The 15,096-nt window shown below is 45.6% G+C and overlaps 1 long non-coding RNA gene across 1 annotated transcript; it reads right to left on the minus strand.

The window, feature by feature from the left end:
• Window positions 1–3,555: 3,555 nt before the first annotated feature.
• Window positions 3,556–14,788, minus strand: LOC130593369 (uncharacterized). Its single transcript, XR_008970789.1, has 3 exons — window positions 14,697–14,788; window positions 5,198–5,306; window positions 3,556–3,928 (listed from the first exon to the last, which is right to left on the minus strand). It is a non-coding gene; the product is annotated as an uncharacterized LOC130593369 (long non-coding RNA).
• Window positions 14,789–15,096: the final 308 nt, after the last annotated feature.

Below are 15,096 nucleotides of genomic sequence, written 5' to 3' on the forward strand. Positions count from 1 at the left end.
TAGACCTATCTGATCAATGACTGTCAGAGCCCCGAGGGCACTAATAGGCCCTAATGGCCCTGAGCAGCCAGTCTCACCAGGGGCCTCCCCTCCACACCCTGCCTGTTTTTAATCTGAGCCCTGAGTTGCAGTATCTGCTTGATCTGCCCTGCAGGAATGCTGATCCCTGGTTCAGCCACAGCCATACCCTGGCTACGTTTAGGTCCTGATCTGTGGACTCATGTCCTGGACCAATATTGGTTCTGTCTCATCACCATGGTCCTGCCTGGTCATCCTAGGGTTGTGTCTGATGATGGATATTTTTGTTTGACCTGATCCTGAGCTGTGGATTGACTTCTAAACTTGACTATGGACCTGCCTGGTCACCATGGACTTGTCTGGTGATCCAGGATCTTGGCTGAACCTCACTTAAAGCACCTAGCTCCAGAAAAGAGCTTCTCCATATTAGGTATCCCACATGGTACGAAGTGCAGAAAGCTGCATGTCCTGTTCCGTCAAGATTACCCCCAGAGTGCCAATAGGAACTATGTCAGGGGGTACCTTCATTGACACACACTTGTCTGAACCGAGGGGAGTCCATCAGATCCTATTCAAAAATAGTGCCTGTGTCCTGGAACTAGCTGGTTTTGGACTGCTGGCTTTTGTGACAAGCAACAGTCCCTTGCACAGTGTTCCTGTTGTTAGCGTCGAGACAAACCGGGATGGTTATATGAGGTGCTTTATTGAGGCGCCGGGAACCAGGGGTACGCACCCAAATCTGGTTCCGATTCCCGTTACATCGCGTTCGCAATTTATACACTAAGAATTTCGTAACTAATACATATTCAACACAGATTACATCATTGACTAATACATATGCATCAAAGATTGCTACATCAATCTATTACGACATCAGCCTCTTCTGCGCTTGTGCCGCCCCCTCTGGTGGTCGCCCTGATGAAGTAAGGAGTCTTCCTCAGATGAAGTAGGAAGTCTTCCTCAGGTTGTCCTTTTCACCTTTCCTTTACTTGGCCAGGTCCCAATCGTCTTCCGGACGTTAGCATTCTCTTATCTTCACCAGGATGCTTCTGGTATGCCGTTTTGGCTATCTTAAACTTAGGTTCTGCTTGGGTAGAGTTTTACAATACATACACCTATACTCCCCTCACCATGTGCAGTTATGTTAGCTCTTGCTACCAAGACTACCATTGTATCATGTAGTTACAGAGTAACTATGATACAAAACGGCAAAGTTACAACGTCTTCTATTATACAAAGCCTCACTATTGATTTATAAATTTCTCAAATATAATCACTTTACTATTTTATATGATTATTTTATTGTAAAAACTTCACCCTCTCTAACACTGTTGCTCAGGAGAAATGTCTGGAAAGAAAGGAACAGCTCCATCCCCAGCCCTGGAGACACGTGGTTATGCTGTTTCATGCCACCTGGCACAGGCTGCCCAAAGAATATCGTGCCTTTGGAGTAAATGAGGATGAACCAAAACATGGTAAGGCTCTATTTTTAATTTGTGATTTTTTTTTTGGTGTGGGAAGTCAGTGGAGTTGTATTCATTTAACCCCCTTTGGGTTTCTCCCACTTGCTATTGGGCAGAATAGATTTACTTTTCATGTCATGGCAGCTGGAAGTAGGGCTTTTTATTGTGAGCACTTAGAGCTCTGAGGTGGAACTTGTCTCTTGTAAAGACATCACCTGAAGGTGGCTTAGTGCTTCTGGAGTCTCTTACTGTGAGGTAAGAAGTCTTACATGGGAGGGAAACTGACTGAGGTGAGAAGCACTTTCATTGCAGACTTTGAGCAGAACTCCTGGGTGTTTAAAGCAGTTCTTGTGTGGTGAGATTACTCTGAGACCTTTATGACCACTTCAGTTCAAAATCAGCTTGTTTGAGGCCCCATTGCCATGAGGAAGAATATGCAGAGATGCTGGGGCAGAGTCACCTGCAGAGGCTGACCTGGAGCAGGTTGGTCCATGGAGTGATTCGGGCCCAGAGGTCACCCATCTGACTGCTTGCAGACAGCAGGTCTAGTTCTGGCAGGTGTCTCAGGGCCTGTGGTCACTGGACTGTGTGGAGACTAACAGGGTCTTGTGTTATGTCTGGGCTGTGTGATGGCATGACAGGAGACCTCCTGCACAGAGAACGGAGAAGCCACAGGCAGTGCAGCAGCCCCCTGCCTGCTTTCATTTGGCCAGGCTGGATTCCTGGTGGGATCTGGGTTAGCCCATGGAAGAGGTAAGAGCCTTTTCACCAGCAGATCCAAAGGCAGATGCCTTCCTTCCCCCTTCAACATATTTTAAAAGCGCTTTGCAATGACCTTTGGTTCTTCTGCCATCGTGTGGCTGAGAGAAGGATGCAGGTTATCCACTGTGCATGGTAAGAGCTCTATTGCTTTAGTAGTGACACCTTAGTGGATAAAAGGGCTTTTAATAAGGATTGGCTTTGAGCTTTCTCCCTTGCCTCAGCTCTCTATCAGGGAAATAGGGATTTACAACACTCCCCGCCAGAGCAGGGGAGCAGTGGGAAGGGCTCCTCAGCTTGATGTGGAGGAGTTTGAGATGCCCATCCGAGCAGATTCTGGGATGCAGGACGCTGAGAGCCTCCAACAGCTGAGGTGTGCAGGGCGTTGCTGTGGGGGCTGGTGGGGAAGAGCACACACTATCTTCAACCACCCTAGAGATGCAGCAGTGCTTCATCCATGCCCTGCATGGCTCCTGAAGAAAGGAGCTGAGTTCTGCCCCACTGGGACTGTTACAGAGCAGGGTGTTAGAAAGCCAAGTCAAGTGAATGCCTGCTAGCACAGCCCACGGGAGAAAGGAGCAGAGAAAGGTAAAAGCCATTCCTAGTGTCGAGGTTCTTGTCAGCAGTATCAAGGGGGCAAGGACTGCAGTGGGAACAGGAACATGTGTGAAAGCACAGGGAACAAGCCCTTATGGATGTGGTGGGGTCTCATTGCTGGCATCTCAATCTGTCATGCACAAATGGTCCTGATTAAACCACATGGGCACTGGTGCTGGTGCTTGTGTGTGTTTGTAAGTGGATGAAATCTGTGTAAGAATGCATGAATGGCTTAAATCATGTTAAATAAATAGCACTCGTACAAGTGCTGCAAGTCCACCCACTCCTAAAAAGGCACAAAAAGCAGATGGCAACTTCAATTTCCAATATTTATTCTTATTAAAACAGTGCTACTCAAACTGATTTATGGCAGTGATTTATGGCCTTGCAGATAGAACATATTAATGTAAGTAGTTGGAGTTACACTTTCATCACTTTTGTTAAAAGGAGGAGAGAGCAAGGTGGTACAAGAACATAATTTGTAAAGGGGGTGGGAGGGAGGGAAGGAAAGAGGGGGAGGACATTTCCTTCCCCAGCTGTGATGCACTGAAAGGAGAGGAGTGATGCAGCTGGGAGATGAATGCGACTGTCGGCTCCTGCCTCTCAGTACTGGCAGCACAAAAGTTGGATCTTCCCCAACAAGGACCTGGGTGAAAAGCAGGGGATGAGGAGCCATGTGGGCTGTCTTTTTGTATGCTGGGAGCAGGAGTTCTCCTGCTGTGTCTTAAATTAACCAGGTGTTGCATTGTTTTAGCTGTGGCTTTCTCCTAATCCCATTCCCAAGAACAGAAATGACGCTTCATGTTGTTAATGTGGAATTCCTCAGGGAACAGTGTGGGGAGCACAGGATACTGGAGCAGAGCACAAGGGTGCATCCAAATGTGCTGTGAGAACTACATGCTTTAGGCCTGATTCCTTCCTTCTGGAGCCTTTTACTGATGGATGCAAACTCCAGGGACTGCTTCTTCTGAAGGCTTGTCTGGAAAACAAACTCACTTTTTGGTGCTCCAGCTGTCGTGTCCACAGATGGCCCCAAACAGCAGATAAGAACATGGGCAAAGATGAGTCATGAGTTCTTCAACAGCAAGTACCTGTGAGTCCAAATGTGCACTTGGGCATCTTGGAGCAAAGGGAATTCACATCCCAGCTTGACTATGCAAGTCAGTGGTGATGTGGGGAGCAAAGCTATGCTGTAGCCTTCCCTCAGTTGAGAGAAAAGGTTCCAATTGCTCACAGCAGTTGGGGGGGAGAAGACTTAATTCGCCGGGGGAGAACAGAGGACACGACACCCACCTACTGCTTGAGCATGCTTTGCCCAGCACTCTGTGCAAGTTGCTGTCTTGGCACAGAAGTGGTGCCACAGGGTCTGTATTGGCCATTCCCAATGGAGCAAGTGATCCTCAGCTCTCCTAGGACTCTTCTGTCATTACACAAGGAAAAAGCAACATTGCTTCAGAGCTTCTGCTGTTTGCACATCTCCTCAATGCACTGCCTGATGGTAACTCTTCCCTATGGGGATTTTTAGATGAGTCTTACAAATCCTCCCTCACCTCCCCCCAGATGTTTTATTTTCCCTGCTATGTCTTCGTTACTTCCATTACAGTTTTCCCAGTGCTCCACACAAATAAATGCAGAGAAGAAGGGGGGGGGAGAAGAAATTAAATCAGGAGAATTCAAGGCAATTTTCCATTGCCTTACCCTAACATAAGTACCATAACAGGGTCACAAGCCAGGTTAAGTAAAATTTACAAGAAGAGCTACACTCCTGGATGCAGAAGCTGGAGTAAACAAATAATTTTTAGCAGGCTATTAAGTAAAGTGGATGCTAGGAAGTGAAGCATGACAAAGAGCAGCCTTAGAAGTAAGAAGTGAGATAGCCTCCCTGTGCTTTTGCCTAGCACACCACCAATGCTGATTGAGTCAAGATTTGGTCAGCTCCTGCAGGACTTTTCCCAAGGCACTAACTAATCACAGAATGGCCAAGGTTGGAAGGGATTACTAGAGATCATCTAGTCCAACCTCCCTGCTCAAGCAGGGTCACCTAGAGCTCAGGGGTATGTCCAGATGGCTCCCAAATATCTCCAAGGAAGGAGACTCCACAACCTCTCTTGGCAACCTAATCAGAGCAACCAGTCCCGAAACACTACAGACCTTCCCAGGAAGCACTTTTTATTTGCCAAGCTGCTCTGACTCACTCCAGTACATCCACAGCCACTCACCTACCAACCCTAACGCTACAGATTTGTCACTGGGCCTTAGGGGCACCACCTCAGGGACTGCTGGGACCCCTCTTGTCAGCCTCTGGGAAGTCAGTGGTCAGGTCCCCAAAGGTAGATTAGGGTTTAGATTTGTTCACTCACCAGTTCAGGTCACTTCTGTATCTTCTGACATTCCTTGTCTAGAGTGGGCTTGTGCTCCTCACTGAGGCTTAAAACTCTTTCTGTCCTTATTGTATTGAAACAGCATCACCTGTGTGGGCACAAAATTCTTGTAAGGAAAAAAAGAGCAAAACTGCATAGCTTTTGAGCGATGGCAGCTCCCTTGCCTATTCATATTCATGTAGTGCTTACAGCACGAGACTCAGTTTCATCCAGGGCAGCATTGTTTCAGTAACATGGTAAGTCTTTAATAGGTAGCACAAACCCCTAAGAGCAGAGGCTGATTGGTACCATGTTTTGGTCTTTTCTGCACCCAGGGTAGAGGACTGTCCTATAGAAATTTTCACAGTCTTGATGTGGCAGCTCCCAGTCAGACACCAGTGCTACAGTCTCCACAGTCAAGCTGGACACAAGAAACTTGGTTCATAGCACTGAACTGAGATACAGCCCAAGAAACACAAGTATTTATACCTAGTGGTTGATGGCAGCTTAAGTTCTTTGTGTGTTAGAAGGTGTCCAAAATTTTCTTCTTCAGGTTTTGTTCCATCCTGATACTCTCCTGTCAGAAAAGGAAAACAGTGACTATGCTCCAGCTGAAACACCTCAGACCTGTCTCCTTGAATTCAACCAGTGCTGTACCATTTCCAGTGTGATGGTACACATCTCATACTCAGTGGGGTGCAGCTCTGAGCCTGGGTTATACCCTAGGCCCACAAGGTAAAATACACAGGGAGCTCATGACATTGTTCATTGCAGGTTCAGAAATGTGCCTGTTTAACAGATGCTTTGCGCAGGGCATGGAGGAGCACATCTCAACCACTGTGCAGTGATTCACAACTGCCTGCTGGTACCCTCGTGCCAGAGGCTTTTGGCTAATTTCCACCCCTCTGCCACTCAGTGCATGGTCTGATTTACACAGACCTGCTCCGAGTACATTTGCAGAGCTATATCTGAAAAGGCTCATTCTGCTGTCTGACAGCTGCAAGGGTATAAAGAAGATACATGTTACCCACTCCCCTATTGCCTTCGTCTCACCTCTAGGACATTTCTTAGTAGGCTGAATAGGTCCATTTTCCTGACAACCTCTCTTTCCTGGAACAGAAATGAAGCTATGCAGTGCTCCAAACCACATAATGAACTCTAAGTCTCTATGCCCAAACATGGAAGTATTTACATATATAAGCACTAAAAGCTTCTTCATAACTTACCCACTTCAGAAGGTGAAGGACAGCAGAGAGGTTGACCATGACTTAGTTTAAAAGCAGCTAAACTTTTCACCCTAAGGGCATTGCAGCTCCAGAGCCCCTCCCCAGCATTACAGAGACCTCGAGCTCTTCACAGAGCTTTTCACAGAGCACTTACTTACTGCACTGTGCTGCAGACAAGAGGCTCAGATCACTCAGCAAATGAAAATATCAGAACACGCTTAATTTAAAAGCTAAATGTAATATCAGGATGATGCTTGACAGTGTTCCTTTAATAAAAAAGTGATGTTATTTGCCCAAAGATTTATACCTTTCAAAAGAAAATTTGATACTTGATGATATCTCTTTTTTAAGTGCCTATGCTTTCCATTCCTGTAATCCTTTTACCCACTATAAAATCCCAAAGGCTGTATTAACTTGAATTAAACTGAGAACCTTTGATATGTTTCGGATTTATGCTGGAGACCGTGTTGATAATTCAGGGATGTTTTGTTACTGCTGAGCAGTGCTTGAACAGAACCAAGGCCTCTTCTGCACTTCACCCCACCTCACCAGTGAGGATGCTGGGGATGCACAAGGAGCTGGGAGAGGACACAGCGAGGACAGCTGACCCCAACTGACCCAAGGGATATTCCAGACCAAATGACATCATGCACAACATATAAAGCTGGGGAAAGAAGCAGCAAGAAGGAGATGTTTGGATTGATGGTGTTTGTTTTCCCAAGTAACCATTACGCATAATGGAGCCCTGCTTTTCTGGGATGGCTTAATACCTGCCTTGATCATGGGAAGTGTTGAATTAATTCCTTTTTCCCTTTGCTTTTGTGTGTGGCTTTTGCTTTACCTGTTAAACTGTATTTATCTCAGCCCATGAGCTATTTCACTTTTACTCTTCTGATTCTCTCCCCATCCCACCGGGAAGGTCAGGGAGAGGGGTAATGAGTGAGTAGCTGTGTGGGGCTACTCACTCATGATGACAGCTGGGGTTAAACCACAACACATGGTTAAGTTTAGTTACCCAAGGGACAACAGCCAGTCATGTTCCCCCCCCAGCATTCTTGTGAAGTCAGCAGTGCTCTGTAATTCACCTACTCAAATTGAGACATAATAATCCACTCCTGTGACTTGATGAAGGACCAAGAGCAGAGCTAAAGGTTCACCCTGATTTTCCCAGCGGCCATCCCACAACACGCCACAAAACATGCTGTAATTCAGCTGTTCAAAGTAAAAGAAGTCAGTGTCACAACTTGGGCTAAAGGAGAGTAGAGCTCTTCCGCTGCTCTGTGATAATTACCTTCAATGGCTTTATTCTCTGGTTCTGGTGGGCTGAGCCTGCTTCACCTGTGAGGGCAGAATGTACAACCATCAGGGGCATCATTCCAGAAGACATTTGCATTCTGCGAGTCTTGAATTTCACCTTTCCTCTGTGGTGTATGGCCCTGTCCCCTCCAAATGCTGTCTCCAATGGGAAGCCAAACAGACACACACAAATTCAAGTTCCACATCTCCACCCAAGCTCAGCTGACATCAGTAACTACTTTGTTTCTGAATACCTCCAAACAGCAAAGAGAGCTCTTTGCCCTGCAACAGCACATTTGATGCCTTGTGCTGATGCATTGTACTTTATGACATGAACTTTGAGAGTGCCCCAAGGTTATCAGCTATAAAAGCGGCTAATATGACAGTGGAGGTTTATCCAAGCATTGCTCCAAGCCCTGAGACTGGCAGCTCATCAATAGGGAAGGGGCAGTAGGCACTGAATGTTTTAAATCAAAAACCACGTCCTTAAAAGAGGATACTAACAATAGCGATTCTTTCCCCCATCCCACTAGGGTGGGAGTGAACAAGTGGGTGCGTGGTGCTTAGTTGCCAGTTGGAGTTCAACCACGACACAGAGGAAGCCACTCGAACTGTAGCAGGCATGTTTAGATCCAGAGGAACGATGCCATTACTGCCAGGGTGACAGCAGGCTGCCCCTGTTCATATCTGGGACAGCCACATGGCAGGCATTGGGAACACCTCTACACGTTCCAGAGCAGAGGGAAACTGAGCAACACCTCCAATGCCACAAAAAATTATCTACAAGGAACAGTTCACATACAGGTTACCACTGAAGTGCATTGCAGGGGAATGACCTCAGCTTGTCTGCCTCTTCCTACGCTCAGCTAATTTCAAGAAAGTGCAGCAGCATGGATTTCAGAGTGCATTTATTAAATCACCTAATGTGGTATGTCCTGTGTTGCTACAGTCATTTCACCTTAACCCTGCCGCATGGGAAATGTCTGCATAAACAACATAAGCCATTATAGTGTTGTGATGCATAAACCCACGGTGGAATGAGAGAGAACAATTAATGAGTATAAAATTTTGTGTTGTTTTTCAGTTGAAAAAGAAGCCTGGGAATTTGAAGAGCTGTTTTTTAAAAAGCTGCCTAGGATGTCAAGGGAGAAAACCAAAAGAAAGAAAAGAGAATCAGCCTTTTGCATGTGATTCATGCCTAAAAACACCCACGCAGCTCATCACATTGACCTCAAAAGACAGAAATGCTGCAACAAGATGCTTCCAGAGAGGGAATCCATGGGCACTAAACCACAGGGAACAAAGAGTCCATGAATTACCCACTCTTCAGAGCTAATCTGCTGAGCAAATATTAATACAATTAGTGCTGATCCCTGAGTCTCATTGTTTTCAAGATATACTGAATTTTTTGAAGGATGGAAACTTGTCACTGCTGTCAGCAGATCTGAGCTGGAGGGAAAAAAGGCTGAGAAAAACCTAATGAAACAAGGAACTGTTTCTTTTCTCTCTGTGTAAGCAAAAAGCAACTGGGTATAGCCAGAGTGGCAGAGATGATGCCTAGTGTTGCTTTCATCAGGCTGCTCCAGAGAAACTGCTCTCTTGGCTCTTGAATTGGTATTGCCCATCACTGCTTGCTCTGCTGTCTCAATCTGTCATATGTCAAGCTAGTCTAGATTTACCGAGAAGGGAAGGTCTGAAGGGCCTGTGCTCATTCTCTGGGTGCCAGCACAGTAACCTGTGCTCCTGAAGAATTTCATATGCCCCAACAGTAGCTCATCCCATCCCAGGCAGGAGGTTCTTCATGGCTCCCTAGAAGAGAAGAGGCTGTGTATTAGGGTATGACGTAGAACAATAGGCCACCCACTGTCTCATCTTTGCAATCCTCATTGAATCCAAACATAGATCTCTTTCTTCACCCCAATTACAAGGATAAAGAAGAAACCTACTGCTTGGGTACCTACAGATGAATCTGCATGAATACTTACAAAACTGCTTTCAACTTCTTTTCCCACTGCTTCATGTGATATCTGGTCAGTTTCTGACTTCTTCACATATTTTTGGACTTCTTGAAAAGTGACCCTCTCCATAGAGGTAGAATCACTGAAGAGTTTGCACAGAGACCTTCATTTCCTCGGTACACACCCAAGTTTGAAAATTGCAACCCTCAATGTTCAACCCAGCCAATTCTTGCTAAGAGACAAGGGTTATGCTGCAGCTATCTATTGTGTGAGTGTCATAACCGCTGGCTTTGAATACGTCTGACTAGAAACAATGAACAAGCTGAAATACACTGGTCCGGCTCTGAAATCCACAGCAAGCATATTGAAGTGTCAGCCATAGCTTCAACCCTTTGAAGATAAGCAAAGCCTCTGAATGCTCAGGCTAGCAGTGTCCTAAGATACTCATAACTAAAAAGAAAAATCCATACGGCAGCCCAAGCACTGAGTCCTCAGCCCAGCCCCCTCTGAACAGTGCACTTGGAGTTATTCTGCAATGAGACAACATGCACATCAGAACAAGCAGCTCTTGTAATTCATTTATACCTTATTTGCATCCAGGATAGGTTTTTTTCATATTCTTAACATTGTTAAACATAGTCCTTGGAAATTCCTGGCCTAATACTGATTATGGTTCAAAAATGATGTGTTCCTGAAGGTAAAATATCTTGTGAAAATATGGACAATGGCCTCACACAAAGAGTTGTGGTCAATGGCTCAATGTCCAGCTGGAGACCAGTAACGAGTGGTGTCCCTCAGGGATTGGTGTTGGGACTGGTCTTGTTCAACATCTTTGTCGCTGACATGGACAGTGGGATTGAGTGCGCTCTCAGCAAGTTTGCTGATGACACCAAGCTGTGTGGTTCGATTGATACCCTGGAGGGAAGGAATGCCATCCAGAGGGACCTTGACACACTTGTGAGGTGGGCTGATGCCAACCTTATGTAGTTTAACTATGCCAAGTGCAAGGTCCTACACCTGGGTCGGTGTAGGCACAGCGACAGGTTGGGCAGAGAAGAGATTCAGAGCAGCCCTGCAGAGAAGGACTTGGGGGTGTTGGTCAATGAGAAACTGAACATGAGCCGGCTTCAGTGTGCGCTCGCAGCCCAGAAAGCAACCGTATCCTGGGCTGCATCAAAAGGAGCGTGACCAGCAGGTCGAAGGAGGTGATCCTGCCCCTCTGCTCTGCTCTTGTGAGACCTCACCTGGAGCATTGTGTGCAGTTCTGGTGTCGTCAATACGAAAAGGACATGGAACTGTTAGAACAAGTCCAGAGAAGGGCCACGAGGATGATCAGGGGACTGGAGCACCTCCTGTATGAAGACAGGCTGAGAAAGTTGGGGCTGTTCAGCCTGGAGAAGAGAAGGCTGTGTGGAGACCTCATAGAAGCCTTCCAGTATCTGAAGGGGGCCTATAGGGATGCTGGGGAGGGACTCTTCATTAGGGACTGTAGTGACAGGACAAGGGGTAACGGGTTAAAACTTAAACAGGGGAAGTTTAGATTGGATATAAGGAGGAAGTTCTTCACTGTAAGGGTGGTGAGGCACTGGAATGGGTTGCCCAAGGAAGTTGTGAATGCTCCATCCCTGGCAGTGTTCAAGGCCAGGTTGGACAGAGCCTTGGGTGATATGGTTTAGTGTGAGGTGTCCCTGCCCATGGCAGGAGGGTTGGAACTGGATGATCTTAAGGTCCTTTCCAACCCTAACTGTTCTATGATTCTATTCTAAAAGATGAATGAAAACCAGTTAGCAACACTCTAACTTATCAGTTTAAGCATTTTGTAAGAATTCATCTTTTACTTTCCAAATATAAACACTTTTAGCATTAAAAAATATTTGTACTGGATAAAAATCATAAGTGAAATAAAAATCTAAGTTTAAAAGTGCACCATAATGAGTCACACAACTGTCCGCCAGTCTTAATGCATAATTTCTAACAGGAGCTGAAAGCAAAGGGAAGAAAAGCAAGAGCAAAGCAAGGATGCAAGATGCTAATACTCTGTAACACCTTAAAACCTTTTCCGCCCCTGCGACTGAGGCACATACAGTTCCTCTGTCTTTAGCAACACTAGGAGGAATGCCTTTCATTAATTGATCATTTTCCCCTTGATGGCATGTAAACCTTTGCCATCCGTGATGTCTCTTTGCAGGAAGATCTGTAGTTCAGCCCCTTGCTGAGTGAAGAATCACAGCCTTTTTCTTGCTTCCAAACTGTTCCTATCAGTCTTATTTGGTGCCTCCAGATGCTTGCAGTAGAAGAGAGATCAACAATCAGTACCCAACCACTGTCCCTATTCTGCTCATATATATACAAGCTGTGGGCATATAGATGAGATGCTGGAGTAGATATTGGATAGTGTAACAGAATAGATATTAGAATTCAGTGTAATAATAAAGTATTTTGATAGACTAATAAATGTCCCCCACCCAAGTCTTCACAAAGCAAGAAATCCCAAAGGTTTAGTTTTCAACATTTCTGCATGAAAACCAGTTTTAAAAGAGCAGAATTTCCTTTGACACACAAAATCTGACTTCTGCTAAGCAGTGCTGTTGAACAAGCACATTCTGAAGCACTTTTCCTGTATTGTTTCTTTCCGGAGACAAGCTCCGTGCTGTCCCCTTTCCAGGTGACGTCTGTTACTAGTGAGAGGATGTGACAGGCCGTTTAGAAGTTTCCTTTTTCACGTACTCAAGAAAGGATTGCTCTGAAGCTTGCCACAGTGAAGTGATTTCTTGCCATTTTCTCTCTTTGTGCTTAGCTGCAGGTTTCCACCTCTGGTCTGCAGCACCCTAGGGAAAATACATACTACTTGTAAGCTGTCAAGGCAAGGCAACTCACTGAAGGAAGTCATAATCAGGAGGCTTAAATTAGCTGTAGAGGGGACTGCACCTTCCCTGGAAAATACCGATTGAAACTGAAAACAGAGAGGGCAGCCCTGGATGTTGGTTGGTAACAGAAAAATGATAGAAGCAGCATTTTTTTCTTCTCCCTTCTTGCTTCTCTATATTTTGGTCTCTCTGCATTTTAACCAGGGCAGTGCAGTGACTTTCCTGTCATAGATGCTTGTTTTGGGTGGTTTACGTTATTTTTTTCCCTTCCTCCTTTTTTTTCTTCTCCTCATTGCCCCTTTTCCTTTTCTCCGAAGAGCTTTCTTGGACCGAAAATGGCAGCCACCTGCTTCTATTGTGAGGCTGCTCCCAAATGCGAACAGCCACTTTACTGAACACAACTGCCTTTGGGCAGAAGCAGCCCCAGCTGGGACTAAGATCTACAAGTGGACAATTAGCAGCCAAGTAGTGGACTAAAGCTGGTTATTTTTATTGCTGCCTGAGGAGATAGGTCAGACAAGGCAAAACATTAGTATAACCAGCAAACTGTAAGCATCTGAAGCTTCTGCAGGCTCTGAAATGCCTGCGTGCCACATTTTTGCACAGCACCAGGTAGCAGGAAGATGTTTTTCACATCATGTTTGTAGCAAGAAAGCAGGAAGCACTCTATGTTATTGTTAATATCAATATCTCAGCTTTAAAAGCCAATTTAGTATTTTTTCTTTGCTCACCATGTTATGATTTTTCTTTGCTGCCAGCACCACTGGTTGCTGACAATGCCAGAATGGCATCTTTCACTTGCGTGTGCTAAACCTACATCTCCAGAACCAGTCCAGAGGCACGGGGCAGGCTCCAGATGAGCATCTGTCAGAGGAACTGCTGCCAGAGGAACTGAAAAGGAGGTGGCCGCAATTTTCTTATGCTTCTTTGCACATCAGCACCATCAGCTAGCAGTGCTGTTTGGCAGAGCTGGGCTGCTCTGTGAGGTGAGGATCTTGTTGCAATGGAGAAGTAGCCTTAAGCTGTGGATATGCCAGTGTGAAACTGCAGTGCCTGCAGGGAATGATCTTCCTCATCAGAGACATTTGGCTGGACTTTGCTTCTTTCCAGTTTTCAGGCATGTTTGATTAGAGGAAATGGGACATTGGAGACAGAACCGGAACCTGCTTGCCTGAATCCTCCATGTACTGTTATGACTGCTCTTCAAGCCACAGTGACACCCCATGTAGTGTCAACCTGGCAGCCGAATTCCCAGAATAGATGCACGTGATTTTTTCAAAGCCTGTTGTGATGTCAGAAAACTTCCCTTTTTAGCTTTTGCCTCATCTATCAGCTAGACCTCGCTCATGGTTGCTGAGCCATAAATAGAGTCTAGTGGTTAACGTAGGCTAAGATTCATAAAATCATTTGAATAAGTTAAAGATCATTAAGAGGGAGCCTGAATATCCTAAATAGCTTTTATTGCCTTAACCTCATGGCATGATGAGAGGCATGAAAATGTGATGGAAATACACGATGCTTCATTGTAATGTAGGGAAGCTCTTCCAACATACTTTACATCTATCATCGTGAAAGACTAAAGGCACCAAGTAGAGATATGTTTTTACTTGGCCCAAAAATGTTGAAGGCTGAGAAGAGGGGACAGACAGGCGGACTTGTACACCGCTTCCAGAGCACAATTCACCTTCCCCTGAAGTAACTGAAATACCTCCTAAAGGTGGACTATAAGTGAAGCTTTGAGTGAAAGCTTCCTATGGAGGCACCTGAACCATACTGAAAGAGGATTTAGAGTCTGCCCACCTATATGTGCCTACAGCTTCACCAGTGAATCCCCCCAGCAGCCAGGGTCATGAGCACAAACTGAAACCCTCTGGGACTTTCTGAGGTTGTGCCAATTGACAGCGCACTGACCATTAGTCTTCCCAGACAGAACAAAAGCCACCTCACTTCTAACCATCTATCTAGTCAAAGTACTGAACATCCCTGCCACAACCAATGAATCAAAACTATCACGGAGTCCAAAGAGCTATCTGGCTAAGAAGCTGGTAGAGATGTTGTACATTTAAGCCAGAAGCATTTGCTGATGTTTCTTTCTAGTTGTTTACCACACAGCAAGAACATGCAATGACACAATACCTGCAGATACACTCACGTGCACCCACTTCTTCAGGAGCTGGTGAGCCCACCCATGGAACACCTATTGCTCTGGCAGCTGATAAAATCTTGCTTTGCAGTGTCAAATCCCCTGGAGAGGAAAAACCAAAACTTTAGGGAGTGAGCAAAATATTACAATCTCCCCGTCGCGCCACTGCCCGGCAGTGAAGCACTTTATCTTTTCTGTCTGCATTCACCTCCTTTTTCCTCAGCTCAGAAATGGCAGCTTTGCTTAAATACTCAGAAAGAAACCTTTAAATGGTGAATTTTGGAAAGCAGGAAGACTGCTTCTTCATGTGTAACTGCCCATGAAGCAGTTTGCCTTCTAAATCCCCTATTATGCAGGACAGAAAGCTTCTTCCAATTCCTTTACTAAATGTCTCTCTTTAAGGATATGT

The sequence above is a fragment of the Pezoporus wallicus genome, unplaced genomic scaffold, assembly GCF_028554395.1.
Source record: "Pezoporus wallicus isolate ANWC-B61680 ecotype Strahan unplaced genomic scaffold, APGP_CSIRO_Pwel_v1 contig_10431, whole genome shotgun sequence".
Lineage (NCBI taxonomy): Eukaryota > Metazoa > Chordata > Aves > Psittaciformes > Psittacidae > Pezoporus > Pezoporus wallicus.